At 36.0% G+C, this 15,743-nt stretch overlaps 1 non-coding gene across 1 annotated transcript; it reads right to left on the bottom strand.

Moving 5' to 3' along the window:
• Positions 1-1,505: 1,505 nt before the first annotated feature.
• LOC116904670 lies at positions 1,506-1,633 on the bottom strand. Its single transcript, XR_004388370.1, has one exon. It is a non-coding gene; the product is annotated as a small nucleolar RNA SNORA72 (small nucleolar RNA).
• Between the last annotated feature and the right edge of the window lie 14,110 nt (positions 1,634-15,743).

The following is a 15,743-nucleotide window of genomic DNA, read 5'->3' as shown; positions in this document are numbered from 1 at the left end:
CAGTTCTTTGGCTCTTGGATGATGTCAAGCTTTATCCTTTTGTAGTATGCTCCTTAAACGTCAGTCTTCTTGTGCCTAACCCTGAAATCCCAGCTGAACTGCCATCCACAGAAAGAAACTACATTTCCCAGTCTTCTGCCTGTGATGTACATTGTAAAGCATTCCCCAGGTATTTCCAGGAGGTTGTAGGACTTACTTATTCCCTTCCCCTCGAAGTCACTCTCTCTGAGTGCCTTGTTCTGAGTGCCTTGTGTTGGGTATCTCCAGGGCTAGTGTTTCATACATTATTGCTTTCATAAAGGTAAAGAATTATTGTCACTTAAAGTATCTTTACCAAAAGCAGAAACCTTGGCTCATTTAACGTTTTTAATTGTTGTCCTAACTTGGATCAGAGAGCCAGGATGATTTGGCTATGCTTGTCTCTGCCCCTCTGCTCACTGTGCTCAAAAGGCTTAAGAATGGACAGCTGAATTTCAGTCTAGTCATTTTTCTCTTGCCTTGTTTATAAGGAGAATGATAACGAGTGAAAGTATCTGAGACGATTGCGTATTCAAAGAGCATCAGTGTTTCTGCTTCTTAGCCATTGCCACATCATGTATCCCACTTGATATTTGTGCTACCTTCCCTGGCTATTTGAATATGGTCATCACTCTTCAGACTGAAAGTCCAGTATCTCATTATGTCTTCAAACTATTTTCTAATAAATCTGGATGGCTCACACCTTTCATGAGCACTATGCCCTTATCTTCGGCATTTCTTCAGGTGGAATAGCTTCACATATCTTGTATGATAATTTTACCAGTGCATCATTTTTCTTTTAATCTTCCCGACTATGCCATTACTGTATTCAATACGTATGGGGTTCATTTTTTTAATATGCCTATATTGACTCTTTATACTCTTCTGTATTCTTTATTACCTATTTATTTCAGTCCATGCTATATTATTAATAGGCATTCAACCATTTTTATTTATATTTAAAGATCAGCCTTAAAGTATTATCTTTTTCCAATACAAAACTTGACTGCAAGTCTTCATTCTCATAAATTTTGTCTTCAGCAATTATACAAAATTGAATATATAACATTTTTCTTTCCCTAAAGTAATTTATTTTAGATAATGATGCTACTGTAAATATTACCAGAGTTTTCTTGGAGGTGCAAACAATTTTAAAGTTTACCACAGGAATTAAATTTGAAATGCTAAGAGAGCACCAAGCAAAAGTTATTTTCAAGGCTAAGAGGGTACTCAAATGCTCACTGCTTCTTAGATTTCAGATTTCTTTATTTTCTAGAAAATGAAGACAGGAGTTTTACATCTCACTTAATGACAAGTGATAATCACAGAATTTCTGTAAAATGACCACATGTTCCCCAGACAAGAAGCAGATTAAAATTGATTATCTGCAAATTATTACAGCAGCTGCAATGTCACTGTCCTTCAAGTCAGTTAAAAAAAAACTGGAGTTTTAGTCGTTGTATGATTACACAAAACAATTAAATCAGACCTGTCAGCAGCATTTAGAAAATCCAGCCTAGGAAAAGAAGTAGATCTGAGACACATGCATGGTCTTACTGTAGCAACTGTTTATCATTTCCTAATTATCAAAGAAATACATGTTGTATTTTTTTAAATGATCTGCCAAGCAGTTTGTCCTGTTTGTGTTGAAATAATTCAGTTTATCTCAGTGCTCATAATAAGCACATGTGTGTAAGCTTTACACAAACAACATAATGCAAAGTAAGTTTTTGTTTTACAATAATAATTTGAACTACCAAGGTATTAAATGTAGAAATGTCCATAGAAATCTTACACTTAAGCAATTTTTACTGTTTGCCATTAAACCTCACTTCCACAAGATGCGAATTGTAATTATTAATGAGTATGCTTTATTGGTATCCTTATAAATCTTTATTATCTGAATTTAATATCTTTATTATGATATAATTATCACTTATGCTTTGATTTATATCAGACAGTAAATTTATTATATATGTTACAAGCATATATGATAATTTGAGTCTTATTTACTTATAGTTAGCCCCTCTTCTTAGTTAAGCTTTTTGCTGTTCTCTTTATCATCAATAGTGGTATTGGCCATGGGAGTGTATAGATGGTGTGCAATTTCTAGCCATCATAATGTCTGTGATAAGAACATGGCATAGACATGTTAATATTTTGCCCATTAATGACAGTAATCACAATTTCATTTCAATATTTTTCTATATGTGTCAGATCAATTAGCAGAGTACTTTGTTTCTTTCATTGACTACTATAATAGACAATTAAGAAAAAAGGGAAAATAATAATTTAATCAAACTTTCTAATATTTTGGATAATAGTACCCCAATTTTGTCTCCACAAGGCACATGCTCACTGTGTAAAAAACATTTATAAACATTTGGGTCAACATAAGTAGTTGTATTTTGAATACAACACAATCCTTTTATTATAATTTTCTATAGTATCTGTTATTATGCAGCATATTGCTAACTAGATACTTTAAGAAAAGCAGGAGAAAGGAAAGGAAAAGAAAAGGAAGGAAAAGAAACTTTAGGTTGGGGCTCAGTTCCTCATATTTAGAAATTGAGTCTATTTAGGGTTTCATTTTAATTTGTTCTTTCACAAAACAGGATCCTTTTTCTAGTTTATATTGAATGAAGAACACTCTCTAGCTGATATTTGAAGATAATGAAATCCTCAAAGTTCTGCATATACATGTGAGATGGCCAAACTAACATTTTAGTATATAATTTCAGATTATTTTTATGGTAATATAAAAAAAAAGGGACAATTCTGTTCTCTCATGTTCCCAAAGTCAACCAGTTACTAAATCATTTGCATGGACCACGTGTTGTGCCAAACAGAGGTGTGAGACTCCAAATGCTTTCCTTGTAAAGCCTCTGCTCTCTAAGAGCATCAGATGGCTCTGGGGGAGTGGGAGACGGGTCTAATAAGCGGTGTCCTAGCATGCCTTAGCTCATGCCTAGGGAAATCAATTAACTGCAGTGCAGTGATTAACAGCACCATGGGCACTGTTCCCAGCATCAATAATTTCCATTTTCACCACGGCAGGAATATCATAAAAGAAATACAATTTGTTATCTTGCAGTTAAAATTAGTGTTTTTGCCACCTCTTGGCAGCTTCAAAGACATTGTAAATCGTTGAGGGTCACAGCTTATGCTGGTTAGGTGAATATTACACTTTTGATTTCCATCGAGGACATATCATTGTAACATTTGTACTAAAAATACAGTGTTCATGTCTCTTCGGGTGAAATCAAAAAAACATAATAGAAGTTTGTTTGTTAGAGGAATTGGTGTGGCTTGACTCTATAAACAGAAATGGCTCGAGCAGTTGCTCTCTTTCTTTTTCTGGTTTCTTTGCTGCCACTGCCTATGTCCAGCACGAAAAGCATTAAAGTATCTCTTTAGAAAAATAAGAGGAAAAAAAAAGAAAAGAAATGAAAGAAAGACAGACAGACAACTGCAAGATACCTTATTTGAAAGTAAATATTACAATAATATAATTAAGAAAAATCCATACCAAAAAGCTTTCCCTAAATATCCCAGGGTAACCAAGAAAGCAAATGGATTACCTCATTCACCACACTTCTATATACAAAGGACATTTAAGGCTGTGAAGCTATCCTGATCAGATATGCCACAGATGCCATTATCTATCAACTCAGTTATGTCCTGAGATTCGCCTTGACTGTTGTAAGTCTAGGTGCCATCCCTCTAGGCTTTACGACAGCCACCGACATTTCGAAAAGTGCCTCTGCTTCATTTTTATATCTAAATACTCAGGCTTTGAAGAGCTTCAAAGACTTTATAATCTTGATCCACAAACACTAATGCCATCAAATAATTCTACAAAAAATTCCGGGCACAGACTCCAAAACACAGTCAACCCCAACTCCTTCTGATTTTGCCTCCCAAGCAGAAGTCTTATATTTAAAAATAGAAAGCATGTGCTCTATGCTACATCATTTGCAAAAAAAAAAAAGACCCCAGTCTTAATTAAATTTATTCCAATGTGCTGTCTTATAAAATATAGACCATTATTAAAATCATAATATTGGCATTAATATAATATATTTTATCATCATTTACTGCAATTTTCTTTTTCTTTCTGTGTATGTAATTTTTCTTTTATTAAAAATAGATTTTTTCATACAATATATTCTGAGCACTGTTTGCCAACATTCACTTCCTCACAAATGCTCTCCATGTCTCTCACTATCCAAATTCATGTTCTCTCTTTTTAGAAAACAAACATGCATATAACAGACAATAAGTTAAAATAAGACACAATAAGAACAAACAAAGCTAAACAGAACAAGAGACACAAATAATCAAATAGAAAAAAAGGGGTGAAAAACAGCACAAGAAACTCATACAGACACAGAGAGAGGCATTCCCAAATGCAGAAATTTCTTAAAGACACAGAAATAGAAACCTTGATATATATCTGTAAGATAAAAAAATACAATAATAAAAATAAAAAGTAAATGTTTTGTCAAAGCATTATGAGACAAAGAACCTCCTTCTGTGTGTGCTATCAATGGCTGGGCCTGGGGCTACCCTTAAAAGTGGCTTATTTGCCCAGTGAGACTCCATTGGAGAAAAGTATTTTTCCTTTGCAAGAGGTTTTCAATAGGAGATAAATTCAAGGTCAGGGATGTGGACTTGTATGTATTACTTTGCTAAGCACTAGAATCCATCTTCTATAGACCCATGCCGACCTTGTGCGTGCTGCTACATTTTCATTGACTTCATATACATGTACGTTCATCCTCCTGCTGTGGTTAAAAGGCGTTGTTTCCTTGGTAGCCTCCATTCCTTCTAACTCTTACCATCTTCTGCAGGATTCCATGAACTCTGACGGAGGGATTGGATGGAGACACTGCATATAGAACTGGATGTTTCAAAGTCTCTCGTTCTGTACATTTTCCAGCTGTGTGTCTATTTCTTTTGCTGTACTGTGGTAAAAGGTTCTCTGATGATGGATGAGCAAAAACTGATCTATGAGTAGAGAAGATTGCCACTAGGAGTCTTTTTTATTGCTATGTTCCTTTAGCGAAACAGTAGTATCAGTTATTCACCTAGAAACGTGGGCTCTCTAGTTTCAAGTTCTTGCCCAGCCAAATAGTATTTGGGATGGGGTTCATCTTACGGGCTGAGCTTTAAATCAAATCATGTATTGGTTGGTTAGTCTCACAAACTTTGCACCCCTATTGATCCAGCATATCTTGAAGAGAGGTCACTATTGTAGATCAAAGGGTTTTGTCATGGTTTGAATATGTCCGACCCAGGAACTAGCACTATTTAGAGCTATGGCATTCTTGGAGTAGGTATGTCATGGTTGGTGTGGGCATTAAGATCCTCAAGTTAGCTGCCTGGAAGTCAGTATTCTGCTAGCAGCCTTCAGATGAAGACTTAAGAGTTCTCAGCTCCTCCTGCACCACCATGCCTGCCTAGATGCTGCCATGCTCCTACCTTGACAATAATGAACTGAACCTCTAAACCTGTAAGCCGGTCCTAAATAAATGTCCTTTATAAGACTTGCCTTGGTCATGGTATCTTCTCACAGTAGTAAAACCCTAACTAAGATGGGTTCGTAAGGGGGTTGTTGTTCCCAATGCTCCTTTGATAATCTGAAGAGCAGAGCACTTTTCAATATGATGACTACTAGTCAGTAAGGGTAAAGGTTCTAGCAAGTCACCAGTTACACTTCTCTATGTCCAATGAGTTGTATTGGTGTTGTCTTTAGCAATAGTGCCTTTACTATCAGTTAGTGGAGAACAACCAGCAGTATTGGTAATAGCCAAGATTGCTCGAGGGTTACCACAGAACCATTTAACCACATGATCAGATGTTACCTGTTCCTGGGATGGAACTTCATTGGTGAATAGAGACATCCACTTAGGGTTCCGTCTCCCAATTATTTAATAAATCTAGTTCTATAGCCATCATGTATGTATATATTTTAGGAATCTTCCACAGTAATATGTTCCCATAGACCTATCAAATGGTCCATTGTTTTTGCTGTCCCTTCCTGTATTCCTTCCCTCACCCTCTGCTGTTTTAGTTTGATCCTCACATTCCAACCCCTCTAACCATAATTATTTATTCTCACTCTTCTTAGGAAGATCAATCCCTGCCCTGCCCAGTCTATACTTAATATTTATGTGCATACATCGTATCCTGTATACCAAAGACTAAACAGCTAACACTGTATATGTTGTAGTTCCCCACAATTTCAAAAGATACAGCCTATCATCCAACAGTCAAAATATAAAATAATTCAATCAAAACAAAACTTTGTCTGGTTTCTTTTTGACCACACCCAGCCTTCTACTTATCAATTTTCCAAATCTGTTTAATATATAAATATACCAAACAGTTCTATTCTCAATTTCAAAATATTTCATCACAGCAATGTTGCACCATTGGATTTTCACCCTATATAATTTTTTGTATTGTCTTTCTTCAAGAAAATCTAAGAAGGCATAAGTGGCTGAACACCCCATATGCATTTTGTAACCTCCACTTAGAAAAAATTTAAATTCTCTTTAAATTGACATGTAGATGAATGAAGTTTCTTTCAATATTATTCTAAATTTTACATTAAATTCATAGGCCGTCCAATGTCTTAAATTGTTTTTAATAGATGAATATGGTGGAAATCATCACTCTGTCTGATAAAAAAAACTACACAGTTACAATAGTCATTATAGTGTGATATTGGTAGAGGGACTGTCACACGGGCCAGTGAAGCAGAATAGAGGATGACTTATAGATCTGTGAAAATCTCTAACTTTTTTTGTCAAAAGCTAATTCTAAAAGAAGGAAAACAGGCTTTTGAACAGATAATTTGGATGCATTTGAATATCCATAGATGAAAGAAGAAAGGCAACCTAATCTAAATTTCATACATGTATTATGTCAAAGTAAATATGGACATAAGTATAAAATTCAAAACAGTAAATTTTTAAATTTTTTTTCTTGGATATTTTATGTATTTACATTTCAAATGTTATGTCCTTTCCTCCCTCTCCCATACCACCTCCCCCTCCCCCTGCTTCTATGAGGATGCTCCCACTCCCACCCACCCACACCAACCTCAATGCCCTGTCATATACACTGGGAAATGAGCCTTCACAGGACCAAAGGCTTTTCCTCCCATTGATGCTGAACAATGCCATTCCTACCTCAGCAAAATATGTCTTCCATAATATTTACATGTATCTACATTTCTTAATGTTTTTCTCTGTCTCTCTAGGCTTTAACCAAATGTCATAATTTCTTGTCAGTGTATATCATTTTGCTGTTTCTTTTTTTATTGTTATTTTGTTTTCTTTTCTTTTTTTTATTAACTTGAGTATTTCTTATTTACATTTCGAATGTTATTCCCTTTCCCGGTTTCCGGGCCAACATCCCCCTAACCTCTCCTCCTCCCCTTCCTTATAGGTGTTCCACTCCCCATCCTCCACCCGTTACCACCCTCCCCCCAACAATTACGTTCACTGGGGGTTTAGTCTTAGCAGGACCAAGGGCTTCCCCTTCCACTGGTGCTCTTGCTAGGCTGTTCATTGCTACCTATGAGGTTAGAGTACAGGGTCAGTCCATGTATGCTATTTTCATTGTAATTACTGCTATTTAAAGCAATTTCTAAATTAGAAATCATTGCTCTTTGAAAGCACAAAATTATTTAATTAAAGTTTAATTTTCATCTCAACATGGACTGGGTTTTATTTAATTGTATATTTTTATATTTTTATTTATATTTCAAATATTCCCTTTCCAGGTTTCCCATCCATAAGCCCCCTATCTCATGCCCCTCCCCCTTCTTTTTTTTTAATTTTTTTTATTAACGAGTATTTCTTATTTACATTTTGAGTGTTATTTCCTTTCCCGGTTTCTGGGCCAACATCCCCCAAACCTCTTCCCCTCTCCTTCTTTATGGGTGTTCCCCTCCCCATCCTCCCCCCATTGCTGCCCTCCCCCCAACAATCACGTTCACTGGGGGTTCAGTCTTAGCAGGACCAAGGGCTTCCCCTTCCACTGGTGATCCTACTAGGATATTCATTGCTACTATGAGGTTGTTTTTTGCAGAAATTAATTTTGATGCTACAGCGGGACCAGATAGTTAGGACAAGTCAGAGTGATATCATTGATAAACTTGTAACAAAGATAATCACAGAGCTAAGGTGAGAAGATACAAACCTCCGTGACCCAGTGAATTGGAAAGAATGAACAGAAAGTAGAGGCAGATATTACTTGCCTAAAAGAAATGGGCAAGCTTCTAAAACATATTAATCTATTTTGAATATGTGTCCACTTAAGGTAGTCATTTGTCCATTCACCCCTCTCTCATAAACACTTGCTCCTCAGCTGTCATTGTGCAAGAGGTCTTCCAATGCTGAAGTATACTTTTTATATTTTGAAATTTATCTCTTCTTTTACTCTCAATTGAGTTATGGGCTATTCTATGTCTTCTCTTATATACATGTATATAATATATTCTTTTCGTTATGTCTCTATGTATGTTACTTTTCTGTAAAATTTTCCGATTTTAACTATTACAAATAAAGCTGTTATGAATAGAGCTGAGCAAGCATCTTTGCGGAGTGTCGGAGCATCTTCTGTTTATATCCCCTAAAGTAGTATAGCTGGGTCTTGATGAACATCTATTCCCAGTTTTCTGAGAAACAGCCAAATTTATTTCCAAAGTGGTTGAACAAGTTTCCACTCGCACCAGCAATGAAGAAGTATCCCCCTTGCTCCACATCTTTGCCAGCATTTGCTATTCCTTGCATTTTTTTTTTGTCTTAGCCATTCTGATGTGTGGAGGATAGAATCTCAAACCTTTTTTTTTTTTTGTTAACATCTTCCTGATGGCTAAGACTTTGACCATTTTCTCAAGTGCTTCTCTGACAATCAGGATGCCACTGTGGAAAATTCTTTGTTTGGCTCTGTGTTCCATTTTCAAAATTGGTTTATTTGGGTTGTGGTGTCTAACTTGAGTTGTTTATAAATTTTGGATATTAGCCCACTATCAGATATAGTGTTAATGAAGATCCATTCCTAATCTATAGGCTGCTATTTGGTTTTATCCATAATGGCCAGAAAGTGGAAACAACCAGATGTAGCCCTAGACCTCCACCCCTTGAGCCAGTCCTCAATGGTAGGGGTAAAAATCAACAACTCAAGACTCTGGGTGCAGGTGAGGACAGAAGCAAACTCATTTATTGTTATAGTAGAGAGTATCTTAATACCCTCTCCCCAAGTTCCCTCAGCCCACAATTGCTCTTCCAGCACAGCTGGTATGAGCTGATTGACTGTCCCAATGATATGATTTGTTTTTGTTCTTCTCTGGGTGGCAGGCACGTTCTGGTGTTCGTGAATGCAGAAGCACCTAATGCACCTACTGATCATGCCTGGGCCATTGTCTGGAGGGGGAGCACTAGTAAAGCATGCTGACTCAGTCCTCCTCTACCTATATGTCCCTCAACTGAAAAATGGACAAAGAAAATGTGATATCTATATCTATATCTATATCTATATCTATATCTATATCTATATCTATATCTATATCTATATATATATATATATATATGCAATGGACTACTATTCAGCTATTAAAAACAAAGACCTCATGAATTTTGCAGGCAGTCCCAAAATGACATGCATGGTACATAATCACTTATAAGTGGATATTAGCCATAAACTACAGGTACCATGCTATATTCCATAGTCCCAAAGAAGCTAAACAAGAAGGAAGGCACATGCTAGGATGCTGGAATCTCACTTAGAATGGAGAATAAAATAGTAATAGGAGGCAGAAGGAGGGAGGGAACTGGGAGGCAGAAGAGGTGGCAAGGGGAATGGGGAAGGATAGGAGAGATGGCCAAATGGCTGTGAAAATGAATGGAAAGTTGCTACTGACAGGGCTGAGAAAGTGGGAGTCATCTCCAGAACAAGACAGAGACCTGGGATAAGGGAGACACCTATGAATCATTGGAGGTAACCTTAGTTGTGATTAACAACATTGGAGATATAGAACCTAAAGAAGCAACCTCCTGTAGTCAGGCAGGAACCCCAGTGTATCAATAAAGACACCAACCTACCCACAAAATTTCCAACCCAAAATTTATGCTGCCTAAAAGAAAAACAGGCATAAAAATAGAGCAGAGACTGAGGGAATAGCCAACAAATAACTGTTCCAACTTGTAACCCATTTTATGAGCAAGAACCAATCTCTGACACTATTAATGATATTCTGTTACACTTGCATACAGGAGCAAGTTGTCCTCTATGTGGCTACACCCAGAAGCTGATTCAGACAGATACAGACACCCACAGCCAGTGGATGGAGGGTGGAGACTTTTCTGGAATCTTAGGGAAGAAAAAAAAAAGACTGTGGACCCTGAAGGAGATAGGAAGTCCATAGGAAGACCAACAGAGTCAATTAACCTGGATCCTTAGGGCTCTCAAAGACTGAACCACCAACCAAAGAACATAGACTGGCTGGTCCCAAGCCCCCCTGAACATATGCAGCAGACATACCATTTGGTCTACATGTGGGTCCCAAACAACTGGAGCGAGGGCTTTCCCAAAAGCAGTTGCCTTTATATGGGATATGTTTTCTAGCTGGGCTGCCTTGTATAGCTTCAGTGGAAGAGGAAGAGTCTAGACTTAGAGATCTGAAGTGTCAGGGTAGAGGAATACCAAGGAGGGCCCCTACTCAGAGGAGAAGGGAAAGTGGGTGGTGGAAGGATTGTGGGAGTGAGTGACTAGGAGGGGACAGTGAGCAGGATATAAAGTAAGTAAAAACTAATATAAAGTTTTACAAATTTTAAAAATAATTAATTTTTGCCTATCTCCCTCTTTCTTCATATATCCAAATTCTTCATCTTCCATTATTTCTATCTTGATCACATGTATCCAATGGTCTTCCTAAGGTCTTCCAATCTAAGTAAATTGCCCAAATTTATATAACACCCTTTGTCATTATGTGTGCAAATACAGCTCTGCACATATAAGATTGTGTAGTTAATAAAGATGTGTTAGTTCACAAGTCATGTAGTAATCTGCTGATTTTCATTATCATCTTGTCATGGGCAAGGTCTTTCACTAAATCAGAAACTTATCATTTCTGCTAAGTGAGTTCTTAGGACCCAAGGACCTTAGTGTTGAAGCAGCAGCTATAAACAGGCATGTAGGTCTTTCTACATTCTGAAATATAATTCTAGTGCTCATACCTGTAGACCAAATGCACTTGCCCATTAAATCATCATTTCCCCAGCCTCAGTCTTAATACATTATGTACAGTGAACTATTTTGTTATGATTACTTGCCATGTGTTTAATCTCTGGTAACTTCTTATAACAAAGCTATATGTTTATGGGAAAGTGATACCTGATACATACTGAATGCTACATTTTTATTATTTGATATATATTTATTATATATGTATAACTACACAGAGTATATGCATGCTATACTTGAGGTTATTATATTGCTAAATTTAGTTTTAATTAATTTTAAACAAATGGATTCAAAATGACACCATATATATATATATATATGTTGTTTTCAACTGGCCCCAGTTTCTTTTCTTCCTTCTTTTTGATCTCTTTCCTCCAAATAGGATTCTTTTCTGTATTCATAACATCTGTATTATACTGCCTTCTTTTTATCATCTCTCTCCTTCTGTAACATCTCCCATAGGTTTTATTGCCCCTTTATAGTTTCAAGACCCACATACCAGCACACACTCACATGTACCACATATGAAAATATTTTCATACTTGTCTTTCTGAATAAGGCTTATTTCTCTTAGTCCAACAATTTCCATTTTTATTTTGCTTGCAAAGTCATAATTTCATTTTTTTGTGACTGAGCAGGATCCCACTGTGCATATATATACTAGTTTCCTGTAGTTTATCTATGTTCATTCCATCCGCAGATTGTGTGCCTAATGCACTCATAAATGAAATAGAAATACATGAAATAGACATGAAATTATTTCTGTCATATATTGACTTGTATCCCTTCAAGCTCATACTCAAACATAATGCAACTGAGGCATATGCTAATTCTATTTTTAGATTTTGATATCCTTCTTACTGCTTTCCATATTGGCTGCACCAGGTCACATCCTGAGCATTAGTAAGCAAGGTCTCTTCGTTTCCCACATTACAACAGCTTTTATTGTCCTTTGTTTTTTAACAATAGTCATTCTAACTGGAGTGATGGACAATGTCAAAGCAGTTTTAATTTACATTTCTCTAATTACTGAGTATTTTGAAACCTTTTCGAAAAATGTATGGCTCAATAGTATCTTCTCAGAGAATTCTATTCATTTCAGTGGGGATATTTTCTGTTTGGGTAATGTATCTTGAAGAATTTATTGTTTAAGTTCTTTTTATATTTTAAAAATCAATCTTCTCTTGGAAGTACAGTTGACAAACTTTGATTTTTCCATTGTATAGGCTGACTCTTGATTCTGGAAATTATTTCTGTTGAAGCTGTCTATTTAGATAGACTATTACCATTTGAATTTTCAGATTGTTTTGTGTCTTATTAGAAAACAATATAGTCCTGGTATATTGAAACAACATGTAGATCAGCATGGTGGTACAGAATACTCAGATATAAACTCACACAGAGTATGCCACTTTAGTTTCTGTAAAGGTGTTACAAATGCACAGTAGAAAACAAACTTTCAAATAGCCATAATCTGTACCTCATCCACTGTTCTCAATTTTCTGACTCAACTCCAGCTGTTTTCTAGAGGCCACACTTGCTCCAGAGACCCCATGGGATGCTAGTGCTAGGGATCCCAAAGCAACGTTGGCATTCAAAATTCCAGAGGTCATACAAACCGCAAAAGCCTCAACAGAGATATTGTACTGGACCAGAAGACACACTGGGCACCAGAACTACACTCAGGCCAGAAGGAAACAGAAACTGAAGGGACAAATATCTAAAACACCAAAGATAACTCAGAATAAGCAACCAAACCTATAATAATCCCCAAACCCAGATGACTAGAGACAAGTATAAGAACACAATCCGCAACAGCCCAGATTATACTAGTACCACTAGAACCCAGCTACCCTTGTAGTCTCTGTCCTGGTACATACATTGCATTCTGAAATGGTAGTTCTAATAATTACAACTTAGCCAGAGGTGTTCTTGGGGGAGGTTCTGGTTGGCCACACACTCTTAAAAGCTAATCCAAATGGACTTATTAAACACCTAGAAAAGCAATCCCCATAAAAAGTTATCAGTTATAAGAAAATTAAAGAAATAATTAAAAAATGTCTGGCCTACAACACTCGCTACCTGCATCCCTAGTGGCTGGTTCATGCCAGGGAAAACCAGATGGCTAAAGGCAAAAGTAAGAACACAGTTGACAAGAGCCAAGGCACTATGGAACCACCAGAGTCCAGCTATCCTATTATAGCAAGCAATGGATAGCCTAACACAGCTGAAGAATAAGAAAATGACCTTAAAAAAACTTAAAAAGATGATAGAGACAATTAAAAAATGAATAAATCTCTTAAAGAAATACAAAAAAGTAAAATCAAAGGGGTGAAGAAAATTAATAAAACTGTTGATGACCTGAAACTAGAAATAGAAGCAATAAAGAAAACATAAACTAAGGGAATCCAGGACATGGAAACCTTAGGGAGAGAACAGGAACTACAGATGCAAGCATGACAAAAGCATAAAAGGAAATGGAAGAGAGAATCTCAGATACAGAAGATATGCTTAAAGAAAGTGACATATTTGTCAATGAAAATGTAAAATATAAACAGTTCCTGACACGAAACATAAAAAAAAAAAATCTAGGACACTATGAGAAAACAAATGTGAGAAAATTAGAAATAGTAGAAGATTCCCAGCTCCAGGATCCAAAAATTATTTTCAACATTATTATAAAAGAAAATTTTCCCAATCTAATGAAAGAGTTGCCTATAAACTTACAAGAAGCTTACAGAAGAACAAGTAGATTAGATCAGAAAATTAAATCCTTTCCTTCACATAATAATCAAACTCTAAGTGTATAGAACAAAGGAAAAATATTAAAAGCTTTTAGAGAAAAGGGCCAAGTAATACATAAAGGCAGACTTAGTAGAACTAGTTCCAAAATATCAACATTAAATATATATAAAAGCAGACCTAGTACAACTAGTTCCAAAATATCAAAATATCAATATCAAAATCAGAGACTCTTAAAGCCAGAAGTGCCTGGGCAGATGAATTGCAGACTCAAAAAGAAACTAGAAGAAAGACTCTAAGCCAATGAGGTTAACTATACCCAGAAAAACACACAAAATAAATAATTACACACCAACAAATAGGAAAGAAGGGAAACACATATAGACAAGTTACTACCAGCAATAAATATAATTAACAATCATTGTTCACTAATATCTTCCAACATCAATGGACTCAATTCCTCAATAAAATACACAGGCTAACAGAATGTATGCAAAAATAGGATCCAACATTCTGCTACATACAAGAAAAACACATTAGCAACAAAGGCAGAATAAAGGACTGGGAAATCTTTCCCTACCATAGAGATCCAATGAGGAAGCTGAAGAAGACATTCTCATATCTATAAAATGGACTTTCAACCAAAATCATAAAAGATAGGGAAGGCATTTCACGCATCAAAGGAAAAAAAACCACCAAGACATCTCAATTCTAAATACATGTAACCCAAATGCAAGGGTGCCTACATTCATTAAAGAAACATTTCTAAAGTTTAAATCACATCTTAATATTGGAAGACTTGAACACCCTTGTCACAAATTGACAGGTCAACCTGACAGACACTAAACAGAGAAATAAAGGAACTAACACATAATATGACTCAAACAGAGCTAAAAGATATGTCCAGAACATTTCACCCAAACACAAGTGAATGTAACTTTTTCTCAGCATCTGATAGAAGCTTCTTCAAAATTGAACTCAGTCACAATGCAAGTCTCAACATACACACAAAAAAAGAGGAAAAAAGCAAAAGAAACTCCTGTGTCTTCTAAGAATAGCTTGGATTAAACCTGGACTTCAATAGCAATAGATACAGCAAAGAGTCTACAAACTCCTTGAAATTGAACAACATTCTATTCAATGTATATGTAGTTGAGGAAAAAATAAAGAAATTAAAGCTCTAGGAAAAAATGAAAGCAGGCAAACACACCAAACTGGAGGAGAAGGCAGGAAATAAAATCAGGACTGAAATAAATCAATTAGAAACAAAGATAGCAATACAAAGAATCAACAAACACAAGAGCTCATTCTTTGAGAAAATCAACAGCATAGACAAACCATTAGCCAAGCTAACCATGAAACAAAGAGATAGCACCCAAATAAACAAAATCAGAAATGAAACATAGCAAGAGACAACAAGGAAATTCAAAGAATATTTGGTCACATTTCAAAACACTGTACTCTACAAAACTGGAAATTCTAAAAGAAATGGATGATTTCCCAAGCCGAAAAGCCAAGAGCCAGATGGTTTTAGTCCAGAATTGTAACAGAACTTCAAAAGGAGCTAATATCAATACTGCTCAAACAATTCCACAAAATAGAAACAGAAGGAACACTGCCAAACTCTTTTTATAAAGTCGCAGTCACCCTGATAAATAAAGCACACAAATACTCAAGAAAGAAAGAGAATTCAGACTGATTTCTCTTATGAATATTGAGACCAA

This window comes from Rattus rattus, chromosome 6, assembly GCF_011064425.1.
Source record: "Rattus rattus isolate New Zealand chromosome 6, Rrattus_CSIRO_v1, whole genome shotgun sequence".
Taxonomy (NCBI): domain Eukaryota; kingdom Metazoa; phylum Chordata; class Mammalia; order Rodentia; family Muridae; genus Rattus; species Rattus rattus.
Note: the sequence above shows the minus strand (reverse complement) of the source record. Positions and strands in the feature narration are given on the sequence as shown.